The sequence below is a fragment of the Tamandua tetradactyla genome, chromosome 16, assembly GCF_023851605.1.
Source record: "Tamandua tetradactyla isolate mTamTet1 chromosome 16, mTamTet1.pri, whole genome shotgun sequence".
Taxonomy (NCBI): domain Eukaryota; kingdom Metazoa; phylum Chordata; class Mammalia; order Pilosa; family Myrmecophagidae; genus Tamandua; species Tamandua tetradactyla.
In genome coordinates, this window is record NC_135342.1 from 13,488,436 (window position 1) to 13,500,685 (window position 12,250).

The following is a 12,250-nucleotide window of genomic DNA, read 5'->3' on the forward strand; positions in this document are numbered from 1 at the left end:
GGGAAGGGGGCTGACCACGAAGGGGAGTGAGGGAACCTTTTGGGGGCGATGTCAATTTCTCTAGCTTGATGGGTGACACAGGTGCATGCATTTGTCAAACTCACAGCAGTGCATGCTTAAATTCTGTGCATTTTCTTGTATGTATGTAAATTACATCTCAATGACAAGAGGGATTAGGGGAAGATAAGAAAAGAAAAAAAAACTTTCCAAGAAAGGGGAGGGAGGGACATTGGGAACATTCTAGGCTGAGAAATCAGCCAAGAGGAAGGTGGTATGAGAGGAGGTTAAAGAGCTAGCAAGGATTCCTTTGTAAGCACCTACTATGTGCCATTAATAACAATAGCAGCAGCCATTCAGAGTCTAATGTGTGCAGAGCCCTTCTGCGGCTCTGTAAATAGGGACAGGTCCAGGGACACCACCTGGCCTGTGCGTTGCAGGATGGGTGAGGCACTGCGCTGGGTGTAGGGTGAAGGACAGGAGGGAGGCTGGAGACCGGCGATCAGCAGCAGCAAGCTGGAGGCAGGGGCTACGTGCATCCCAGGCCCAGTGGGCAAAAGGCAGCATCCATTCTCCAGAGGTCCCCAGGGCCCCCCTCGAGGGCCCCAGGGCTCATTCAACGAGGGTCCCACAGCCACAGGCATGCCCCTCTCTAGGCCCCCAAGGCAGCCAAGCTGGGACACAGGGGGCTTGGAGGGGGTCACCCTGAAGTCAGCCAGCCCCCCAGATCCCAGGAGCACAGGCAGTGCCAACAGGGGAAGTGTGAAGGGACAGACAGAAGGCACAGGGGATGAGACAGAAAGCCTGGCTAGGGGGCTCAGGGCCATCAACTTACTCCTAGAAGGAGCATTTCCTCTCCCCTTGGGGGTACACATAGAAACAACAGCTAACAACAACGGCAGCGGCGACAGCCATCCACTGGGTACCAACCCGGGTCAGGCACTTACAAAACATTTTTCCACGCAGGACCTGATTTAACTGGCACAAAGGCTCTGGAAAGAAGCGTCTACTATTACACCTGCACTTAGGCTCCCTAACCTGGGCTTAGAGAAGGGAAGGAAGTTGCCCCCAAGTCACAAGGTTAGAAGGGGGCAGAAACAGGACTTGAGCTGAGCAGCTGACCCAGTAACCCCTCACTTCCCGGGTCACTCCATCCATGCCCCTGCCTCCAGACCAATCTCTCCGACTTCCTTTTATGGGGACGATTTCCTTGCAGAACATCCGGTGCCAGCTTCCAGGGACGTGACCCCAAACCGTGGAATCAGAAATAGCCGCTAGGGTGGGAGACCTGGAGAGGCCAACATGGGGAGTTCACCAAGGCCTCTAGGAGGGAAATGCTGCAAAAGGACAAGTGGCCAAGGCCCACCTGTCTCCCTGCCCACTGCCTTGGTTTCCCCTGACCGTGAAGGGGCTTTAATGCCACCTCCCTCCCAGGGCAGGGCAGCTCCTGGAGGTGGTAAAACAGACTCCAGACCCCAGGAAGGATTAACAACAACAACATCTATTTGGAATAATAATAATATACATTTGCAGTGATATGAAATCTGGAATTGCTTCAAAATACTCTAGCAAAAAAGGAGAAAAAAAAACAGGGAGGAAGGAGGGAGTAATAGATAAAAAAAGACTGGAAGAAAATTGTTGAAGCTGGGGATGGGTACACGGGGGTTGATTATGCTATTCTCTCAACTCCTGGCTTGTGCTTTAAAATTTCCATAATAAAAAGTTAAAATAACAATAACAAGCAAAAGAAACCTTTGCTGGGTTCCTCCTGGGAGGCAGGCCTCACTCTAAAAGCTTTCTGCATCTTCATTTCAGTCTCATTTAAACTTTGCAACATCAATGAGGGAGGCTCCATCACAAATGAGGAAACTGAGGCAAAAGGGTAACTGATAGCTTTGGACGTCGCCTTGTGTGTGAAACACCAACACTGAATGCCTTGGGTTTGGGGGAAAACAGCAGGGACTCGGGTATCTGATCCCAGGGGAGACCCAGCTGTGACTCTTAATAAAAAGAACAATTATAATCACAACTGAGAACCGTTTTTGAGCGCCTGCTGTATGCCAGACATTGTGTGAAGCGCTGAACATGCAGGAACGTGCCCAAGGAGTTTCCTGCTATCCCTATCCTTCCAGTTGAAGAAACTGAGGCACAGAGCAGGTAAGCCCCGTGCCGGATCAGCCTGCCACGTGCCCTCAGCTGCACGCGGGTAAGAATGCCAGCGCTGTTCCCCGTGAGCCTTACGGGAGGACATGGGGGACTTCTAGGAGTGGAGTGGGCAGCACGGGTCCCAGGGAGAACCAATAACAGCGACATCGTTTGCTACTTCTCTGACTTGCTGTTGAGTTGCTCACCTGGCACCCCCAGCAGAGCCCAGGAGCACGGCCTCTCGGGCCCACTCTGTAGAAGGAAACGAGAGGAAAAGCCAGCATTCCATTCCGGGCCTGGGCCCTGCCGCTGGGGGTGGGTCACGGCCCAGCTGGATGGAAAAGGCCCCCCAAGAATGACGACATCACCACTGACCCGAGAGGCTTACCAGGCACTTTTCAGGTTGTCATTTCAAGCTCTCCACAACCTGACAAAAGAGGTGCGGGCACCTCTTTAACAAAGGAGGAAACCGAGGCACAGCACAAGCAAGCCCCTTGCCCACAGCCTTCCAGCCAGCAAGTGGCAGGCCACCCCCCCATCCCTGCCCTTGACCTCCACATCAAGGGGCAGGCACGTGGCTCGGGCCATGGCGGGGAGGACGGTGCAGCAGGTGGCCCGTGGCAGCCTGGCCTACAGATGGGCTGAGAGTGACGAGGACGGACGAGACTTCCAGATGCCAGCTCCCCAGGGGGCCTCCTGAGCGCTACCAAAAGATAAAGCGCAGACTCCTGGCCTCGCCACCCCCACCTGCAGGAATTTATGCCATCTGTAAGCCCACTGCACCACAGGACACGTGGGTACTTCTGGCTCTGCGCAAAGAAGCCAAAGTTTGGGGACATTCCCACGTCCATGTTAAGTAAACAGGTATGTGTCCATGCGGGAGAATACCACGCTGTCAAGAAAAAAAAAAAGGGAGACCTCTGTGTACCTCTCTGTACTGATCCGCGGGACCTCCCAGGGAGACAGAGGGAAAAAACAACCAGAACAATGGCTAGAGAACGCTAGCTTCTCTGTAAAAAAAAAAAAAGATACACAAATGTGTAAGCACAGAAGGTGAGAAGTGAGGGGTGGCCTTTGGGGAGGAGAGCTGGGAGCAACGGAGAAGGAGGAGGGAGTCTTATTATCGTTGGAATTTTGAATTTGTCCCGTGGGCTTCCACCACTTAGAGAGAGAGAAGTTGCCTCCTCCTTGGAGCCTTCTCAGACCACCCAGACAGAATTAAGTACCACAGCAACAAACAGTTCCACCTTTCTCCTCCAGGGCTGGGTCCTGGCACACAGTAGGCCCTTCCAAGTTTAATTGGGGACAATTAAAAGAAACAAAAGTGTTTCCCTTGCCAACCAAAAGTGTTTCCCCCTCCCATGAATACACACCCTTCTACACAAAACTAATTGTCACCAAACTCTCTCTCCCCATTGGGGGAACTCATATTTCACTGAGACACACAAAGGCTTAAGTCAATTGGGGCAAACCCCTAAGGGTGATGGTGCTGGCAGGGGAGAATTCTTGAGAATGAGCTGGGGGGACGGAGGTAGTTGGAGGGGGGGTAAATCAACCCATGGAAGAAGTCAACCAAACATTTCCTAGGGGTTCCAGCGTTGAGCATCCCATGCCAGGAAGCTAATTCTGGCAAGCCCTCTGCCCTCAAAGAGAGGGGACAGACTCGGGTACATGATGGCACCTCATTTGGGGGCAAGGGGAGGGGGAGAACAGTTGACATCTTGGACACACAGGTCAGATAACTACTGTTTCCATTGGGAGTGAGGGGACCTGATGAGAAGACCCACAAAACACCAGGGCAAGACAGCATGCCCCCCACCCCTCTCTCTTACAGGGCTTCCCAGGCCCAGGCCGGCTAGAAAGGAATGCCATGTTTTCCTGTTTCCAATTAACTCCCCCCCACCCCCACCCCCCAGCAGCCCTCCGCATTCTTGAGACCAGGAGTCAAAGCAGCCTCAGGGGAGATAGGAAGGCTGGCGAGCACTCCAGTGTGGCTGGACCCGGGGCTAAAAAGGTCTGGAGACCTGGGGAACCTGACAGCCCCGGGTGGCCCCAGACCTGGCGCTGACCCCCTGGCCCTTCTATGGTCCCTTGGACAGCCCACATTCTGAAGAGCAGCCCTGGGAAGACCCCGGCGGCCTCTGGAAGGGAAGGCAGCTATGAGCGGGGCAGGCCGCAGGGACGGCCCTCTTGGGCCTTACTCATGCTTCCCTCACACCCCCAAATCAGTTCCTACCTTCAGGAAACACTCAGCCTCCAGGGACCTGTGTGCTGCCCCCAGACCCCCTCCCCGCCCAGAGAATGATGACTGCTTTTGCTCTGTCATCTCTCAGGAAGGAAGATAACTGGATGGAAGCCGGGGTGGGGGTAACTACCGGGGATCCCTCGAAGTCCCGAGGACCAGACCCTACAGGAGGCCCTGTTTTCCCAGGGAATGCCTCCCCCAGCCCCCATCTGGCTAGGCCTCCCAGCTCAGTCATGGAACTGGGTGGGGAACTCAGGGGAACCCCTGGCCTCAGTTTCCTCATCTGTCAAATGGAAGATCACCCGAATTAACCACCTCACCAGGTGAACTTGGTCTTCCCTGTCCTCTTCCCCGCCCCCAAGCCCCATAGCTAAATATGGATTTAGAAAAGATCTAGGGAGCATCTGTCAGTGATGAGGGGGCAGGGTCCCAGTCCCAGGGGCTTGAAGGGGACTGTCACTGAAGTGGAACTGTTTATTTACAGGCTGACTACCGGAAATTGCTGCAGAGTAGGGCCTTTTTTGCTGCTCCCCTTTAAAGGGCCAGCAATCAGCCTTCCCCCTGCCTCGAGGCCCACAGGCACTCCATATACCATCTGCTGAATGCTAAATAAAATTAACACGTCTGGCCAATCATTTCACCCACCTCCAGGTCAGTTATGGGAGCTCTATAATTATGACCATTTCTTGGAGGAAGAAACTAAGGATCCGTGAATGGAATGGCCTGCTGAAGATTGCAGAGTGGAACAGGGGATTCTGAGGTCTGAGACCTACCCCCAGGATAGAAAAGATGGGAAAGTTTCTCTGCCAGCTGTCTTGAGGGGGCCACTGGTGGGTCACAAGGCAGCAATGGATGGGAGCTGGTGGAGGTGGAGATGAGGGGGATGAGAGAGGTTCCGGCTCATAAGTGCCCCCAACCCATCGCCCACCCACACAGACAGACCTGAGGCACCCCCCACCCCACAACATACACCTCCAATTCTTAGCCCCTGTAAGCAAAAGCTCTGCTCCAGCCACAGATGCAATGAAACTGCCCTCAGCCCAGCTTCTAGGCAGGTGCCCTATACTTCCCAAAACTAGTGCTCAAAGAACAACAACAAAACTCCAGCAGCTCTTTGCAAAGGTGCAAGCAGCCACAAAGCTTAAGCTACCACTGTTGTGGGTGGGGTGGGGTATGGGGTACAGGGCAGGGATATTGTCTACACTTGAGACTGAGGTGAAGTGAGGTCAAAGGGACAAAATGCCAAAGAGGGGGACAGGAGGGCTTAAAAGTTTGGAGCTGAGTCGGAAAAACTCAGGGTGGTCATGAGTTGAGGCTCTGTGTGACCTTGGGCAAGCAGCATAACCTCTCTGAGCCCCAAGTGGCTGGTCTGGAAAATGGGGATGATAATGGTCACTATTTCCTCCTCGGCATGTGGCCAGTGCACTTAGCAGTAGCCAATCCATAATTCTCACTGGGTAGGAGATGTTATTTCCGGCTGCTGGGAGCAGGGAGCCATGAAGGAGGGTGGGGTAGGTCCACTTGCTCCTTAAGTCCCAGGGGTGGGTGCCTGGGGAGGGGGAGGTTCCTGCTGCCCCATCACATCCCCCCCACCAGGGGTAGGTGGAGACCCCATCTCCACCTCAGATCAGGAGGATGAAAGCACAAAGAACTTATAAATCACAGGCCTTGGAGTCCTTGGGTATTTCTACAAACTGTTTCCCGGACAAGTGCCCTCAAAAAAGAGGAGCAAGGGAAATGCAAGCGCTCAACACATCCCCAGATTTTTATATTATTGGAGGGGGGCACACACACAAAAGGAATGATTGTCTAGACATGGGGCTGGGCATGGACTGCAGCCCACAGCTGGGGACACCAGAGGGCTGGGAGCTGTCACCCTGGCCTCCCCTGGAGAGTTGACAGGGCAGCCTCTGACCCCACCTCCCGGGAAGTTCAGTTGCTCAGAACCACAGAGCAAAACAAAGGGGCGCCGAGAGGAGGGAGCCACGGTGCCTTCCAATCACCGCTGGTCCCCCGAACCCTCTGCCTCCCGCGGGCTCCTCGGCCCGGTCTCGGGTCTCGGATCTCCGGCGGCCGCAGACCAAGGCCCGGGCAGTCCCTGGTCCCTTGTCTTCCCGCGGCCGCCGGTGACAGGAGCCGGCGAAGCAGCCGAGGGGAGACAGGGATGGGAAAACCAGATGGCTCCATCCCTCCTCCCTCCTCCTCCATCCCTTCCCTCCGGGGGCTCGCGGCCTGGCCGCCCTCCGCAGGGGCCCGGGGAGGCCGCGGGCCCGGCTCGTCCGGGCTCACCCCAGGGAAAGGGCTGCCTTTGTCTAAAGGTCACCACCCGAGCGCGGTGCCCGGGCTGGGCCTGCTGCCTCCCTTGCCCAGGCCGAGGGGGAGGAGACGGGGGGCCCCCCTCCAAATCCTGGGAGGTGACAGGGGTAAGGCTCACCCCACTCGGTATCGCCGACCCCTCCCCCGGAACCAGCCAGCTTGGGGGGGGCGACGGGGGCAAGTCAACTCCTTTCATTGTTTAGGGGCGGTTAGTGGTGGGGGGAGACCCGGTGGCCTGCTTCCCCATCCAGCCCTCCCCGGCTCGCCGGAGGCCCAGGCTCGCCCCGGCACCCCCGGAAGGGATTTGAGGAGGGGGGCGCGGGGGACTGGCGAGAAGGGGGGGAAGAAAGCTCGCCGTCTCCGGCCGGGAAATCACCACCCGCTACCCCACTGCCCTCTTCCCCCCCCGAAAGGCGGGGAGCAGGGAGAGGGGAGGGGGCGCTGGGGGGGTGGTCTCCCGCCCCTCCCCCCGTGGAACATTAGGTCTCGTTTTTCCGCCGCTCCATTGTATCCCCGACAGCCGGCGGGAGGGCCGGGGAGGCACCGGGCGCCGGGTTGGGGCAGGGGAGCCGGGGCTGGGCGGGTGGGGGGTCCCCGCCGGATCGGGGCGGCGGTGCCGGTGGGGAGACGCCGGGAGCCAGGGAGGGTGGGGGTAGGGGAGCGGGGGGGGGAACTGCTGGTGGGTGGTGGGCGCGGAGCAAAAAAAAAAAAAAAAAAAAAGAGGAGGCAGCGGGCGCAGCGCCCCGGTTGGGGGGCTGAGTGTGTGTGTCGGGGGGGTGGGTTCGGCCCCGGCTCCGGCTCCCCCCCCCACACACACCCTCGCCGCCAACCCCCACTCCCCCCCTCGCTTTGGCGCCCTGTCACAGCCCCGACTCGCAGGTAGAGAGAGTTAAGAGATTTAAAGAGAAATTGCTACATTGTGAGAAACTCACCCTGATGTTTGAGCAGCCGTCGGCGCGGGGTCTCCGGGACGGCCCCGCACGGGCTGCACAGGGAGGACCCAGAAGGGGCCGGCCGGCCGGGCCGGTCAGCGCACTGCCTGATCGCATGGCGGCCCGCGCGGCGCCGCAGCCGGGGCCCTGCGCCGCCCTGCGCCGCGGCCCGGGCCGCCCCGGACCCGCTCCCGTGCCGGGGAGGACCCCTCGGGTGGGCGGAAAAAAAAAAAAAAAAGAAATTGTAATTAAATGCAAAAAAAAAAAAAAAACCCTTGCAGGTTTTGTGTCCCGCCCCCCCTCCTCCTTCTCCCTCCCTCCCTCCTCCTCCTCCTCCTCCTCCCCCTCTCCCTCCTCCCTCCGCCCGCGCCGGGGGACGGGCTTAGGGGAGGCCCCGCCCCGCGCCTCGCCCAACCAGCCCCGGCGCGGGCGCGGCCGAGCGGCGGGCTCAACAGCGAATGGGAGGCGGCCGAGGCCCCGGGAGGCGCCCCCCGCACCAGCGTCGCCCAGCCCTAGTCCTGGGGGCCTGGGGGAGAGGGCCGCCCTCCCGGGTCCCCGGGGAAGCCTGCCGACAGCCTCGAGCGATGCCTGGGGGAAGGTGGAGGGGGTCCGCGCTCCCGAGGCCCGAGCGCCCAGCCGGGCTGGGGAGGGGGGCCCGTGCGCCCTGGGCGCGCCCCCGGAGCGCGGGGGACCGTCGCCGAGGGGTGGGGGGGGCGGAGAGGACCCGCCCCGGGGAGCGCGGACGGTTCGAAAAGGTAGCGGGAGTGGAAGATGGAGGAGGAGGGGAGGCCGCGGAGGTGGGGCCGCGAGGAGCTAGCCCGGAGTCGGAGCCTAAAAGCTGGAAGGTGGCGAGGAACGGGGAGTGGGCGTGGGGGTGGGGGGCGACAGGCCGGAACCGCGGACAAGGCTCGGTCACTCATCCCGAGCCGCCGCGGCTCCGGGGAGAGGCGCCGGGGACGCGGAGTTCGAGCCAGTCTCAGAACCAACTCACGGCCTCTCGGGCCGCGCGGGTGGAACTCCCAGAAGCCCTGGGCCGCCTGGGTGGTGGTAGGCCCCTGCCTCAGTTCAGAGGTTCCGCCCCTCCGGGCGGCCAGCGCCTTGCGGGCGGCACACAGGGATTCACGCTTTCCTTCAGGGAACACTGGTGAGCGCCTACTGTGTGCCATGCGCGGTGCCGGGCGGGGCTGGGGTCCTGGCCGTGACCCACACGGCTCGGACCTGCCCTCGGGGGCGCACTGGCCAGCGGAATTTATTTTCTGATCTCTTATTCCCTTCCGTCTCCCCAGTACCCTGTAAAAGCTCTCAGCACCCAGTAGATATTCAATAAATATGTTGCATAAATGAGTGATTGAGACTTATCTGTGTTTTTAATGTTTAGCATTTATCCCAGTATACTGGTGGTGTTCTCCATAATATGTACATATATAGCGTTTTCATTTGCATTTCATTCTGAGAAGACCCTGACCGCAACCTGCTTTACATCTTACCTCTCCCACTTCTTGCTGTGTGACCTTGGGCAAATTCCTTGCCCTCTCTGTATCTCCATTTTCTCATCTCTGAAAAGGGGATGATAATAGGGCCCACTTTATAGAGCCATTAGAGGAAAGGAATGGGGGAGAGCAGCACCTCAGGAAATACCAGGTAAATGGTGCCTTATTATCCATCAAGGAAACTATCAATCCCAAGAGTGAACACATTATGGTTTACCCCAAAGAGAACAGCATGCAAATCTATAACTGTGCTGTGGCTCCATAAGCCAGTAGAGCCTGGGAAACAGTGACATACACATGCTTAGACTTTGTTTCTGCATAGCCTTCCCCTTCTAAACGCACTTCCATTCGTGATGGTATATTAAGTGCACCGCACTTTTAGTGTTAACTGGGGGTGAGTACAAGGTTTCCAATTCTCAGAACTGGCCACCAGGAAGAGACCTTAATTACCCTGTCTTATAGGGTAGAAAACTGACATGGCTCAGATAGGGGAAGTGTTTTGCCCAAGGTCACACAAACAGGAAGTGGATTCCACCCCAGGCTAAAGACTTCACTGTAAGGGGGTTAGGCGTGGGTGGCATTTCTGTATATGTTTTAGCTGCCAGCTGCAGACTAAGAATTTGGGGACTGACTTGTGGCATTGGGGATGACTTGTCCAAGTTCATTCACTCATTAAAGGGAATATTTTTTTGAGCATCTAGTGTATGCCAGGGATAGTGTCCTGGTTCCTGTCCCCACGTGGTTCACACTCTATTAGGGGACACAGGCAAGAGCAAATTGACAAGTCACTTAGCCTCAGTCCCCCCAACCCCCCGAGGTTGGACCTGCTGTATCAGGCACCGGATCTGTTTGGTACATGCTGTCCCCAGCCTCTAAAATTTTGCCTGGCACTTTGTAACTGCTGGGGAAAAGTTTGCTAAGCAAAGAGATAAGACAATCCATTCCCACCCATTTCACATACACCTCCCAGAGAGATGGTCTGGAGAACAGGCCTCCTGGGAGGGGCCTCGCCAGACACCTAGGAAACAAACAAAAGGCCAGCCCCAAACACGACCATGGCTGGTACAGCAAAGGAAAGTCCAGAAGACCAGACAATCAGTCATCCGTCTCTCCTGCTCTGGCCTCTGACATCCTTTAAAGCACGCTCCAGAGTTGCTGCTGTACGTTATGTGCACAGCTTCAGAAGCAGTGACAGAGGTATGCTCTGCGTTCAGAGGTAGCCAAGGGGATGGCCAGAAGTCTGTATAGAGGTCAAAGGTGGGCCGGGTTGGGAAGAGACCTCCTATCCTCAGGGGGCAACCCACCCCCTTCCCTTTGAGAATCAGATGCAAACAGTAAAAACTGAGTTGACAGGTTCAGGGACTTGCCCCAGGGCTACCCAGCCAGGGTGGGTCTGACCCGGTGCACTGAGCTTTGTGGCTGAGTCATCACGTGAACCTGGGGCAAGTTGCTTCCTCTCAGGCTCCTCTGTTTTCTCATCTGTTCAATAGGAGGATGTAGCCAAATGCTAAAATCTCCGCCTCTCTGCGCTCCCCCTCTCCCCCCACCCCACAACATTTTATTATGAAAATTTCCACACGTATGGGAAAGCAGAAGAAATACTATAGTGAAATACCCACATAGCCACCACCTACAGTGGGCCATGGACACATCACTCTACTTGCTTTATCACACAGATCCATCCATCCTTTTTTTTGATGTTTTTCGGCTCATGTCCACCATTAATCAGGCAAATGGAACTCCATCCGGTGGTGACAAATGCTGAGGACTATAATAGCAACCTGCTAGGCTCCGGCTGCCATTCAAACCTCCATTAAACCTCAACCCTATCTCATTCAAACCTCAATTCTATCCTTGTCCCCATTTGTGAAGGAGGAAAACCGAGGTTCAGAGATTTGTCTTAAACCAATCAAGGTCACAGTCGAGCTCAGCTTTCTGTCCCGAGTCCAGACTTTAGGAGGACAACGGAGAGAATGAAATGCGAAGTTCTATGGGGTAGGAACAAAGCAGCATGCAGATGTGAGAAAACAGAGCGGGAGAAGGCCTACCACTCACCCTGCACGGGCAAATAAGGCTGCTCCCTCCTGTGGTGTTGGGCTCTCTGCACGGGATCCGTGCCTGCCTACTTAGGACTTGCTTGGGTGGCCCCATTCCAGGCACCAAATTTCCCCTTTCCCAACACGGAGCTGGGCAGGTGAAGGACACTTCACAAACGCTTACTGAATGAACAGAGGGGCCCAAAAGCGTTTCCTGGGAGGCAAATTGTTTCTCCTATTGGCCCCTGCAGCCACTCAACACCAGGTGTAGCCCTAGACATTAGACCTGGGGTCACGAAAACCGTAGTCCCAACATAAGCTTGGATTTCCTGGTTTGTCACCTCAACATCTAATGACTCTGTTAATTACAATCGTGCAGCTGAAAAGGCAGGAGGCAAAGGCAGGGTACAGTGAAGAACTAACCCCACCCTTTCCCAGGAAGGCTTGATGCTCTTTTCCACATCCGGCCTGTAAGCTCCAAGTTCCTCTACCCGTCCCAAGCCTGCAGCCCGGAGATCCCCTCTTCCGGCACTGAACTACCATAGCATTTTCTATCCCGTCCACTTACATTTCTAGTCCTCGCCCCCAGTTCTCCCAACCAGGTCCTAACTCCGTCCAACTCGAACAGGCTCCATCCAGAGCGTGATCAATACGTGGTGGGAGCCCGATCGCCAACCCTCCAGAGAAAGGATGTTGTTGGGCTTTCTTGTTGTCGCTGTTGTTTTAATAAGCGGTTGTTGCGCCTCTGAAAATCAAAGCAATACCCATCGCGACTCCTCCCTCCGGCTGGCGGCTGCGAAGTGGGAAGAGCTTGCCAACCCAGGTCCCGTTTCCCGGTCTGGGAGGACACTGGTGCTACGGGTGTTTTTAAGTTTTCGGCCGAGCACTTACAATACTAGCCTTTTCAGACATAGGTAACACTTCAATTACAACCGCGGGGCAGGAGCGGAGTTTTGCCCGATCCTAAAACAGCCCTGTGGCCCTCTCCCCGGGTTTCCCTCAAACGGGCGGCAGAAAGGCCTGGGAAGACAAGGTAGGGGAGAAAGTTTGCAGGAAAGACCTTTCCGGGATCCGGATTTTGGCCGCAGG

At 56.5% G+C, this 12,250-nt stretch overlaps 1 protein-coding gene across 1 annotated transcript in view; it reads right to left on the reverse strand.

Annotated features, from left to right (window-relative positions):
• Positions 1–7,667, reverse strand: part of BICRA (BRD4 interacting chromatin remodeling complex associated protein) — an 83,371-nt gene extending 75,704 nt beyond the window's left edge. Inside the window, exon 1 of the mRNA XM_077131313.1 lies at positions 7,636–7,667. The gene's annotated coding sequence lies outside the window, so the exon portion shown is untranslated. The remainder of the gene's footprint in view (positions 1–7,635) is intronic.
• Between the last annotated feature and the right edge of the window lie 4,583 nt (positions 7,668–12,250).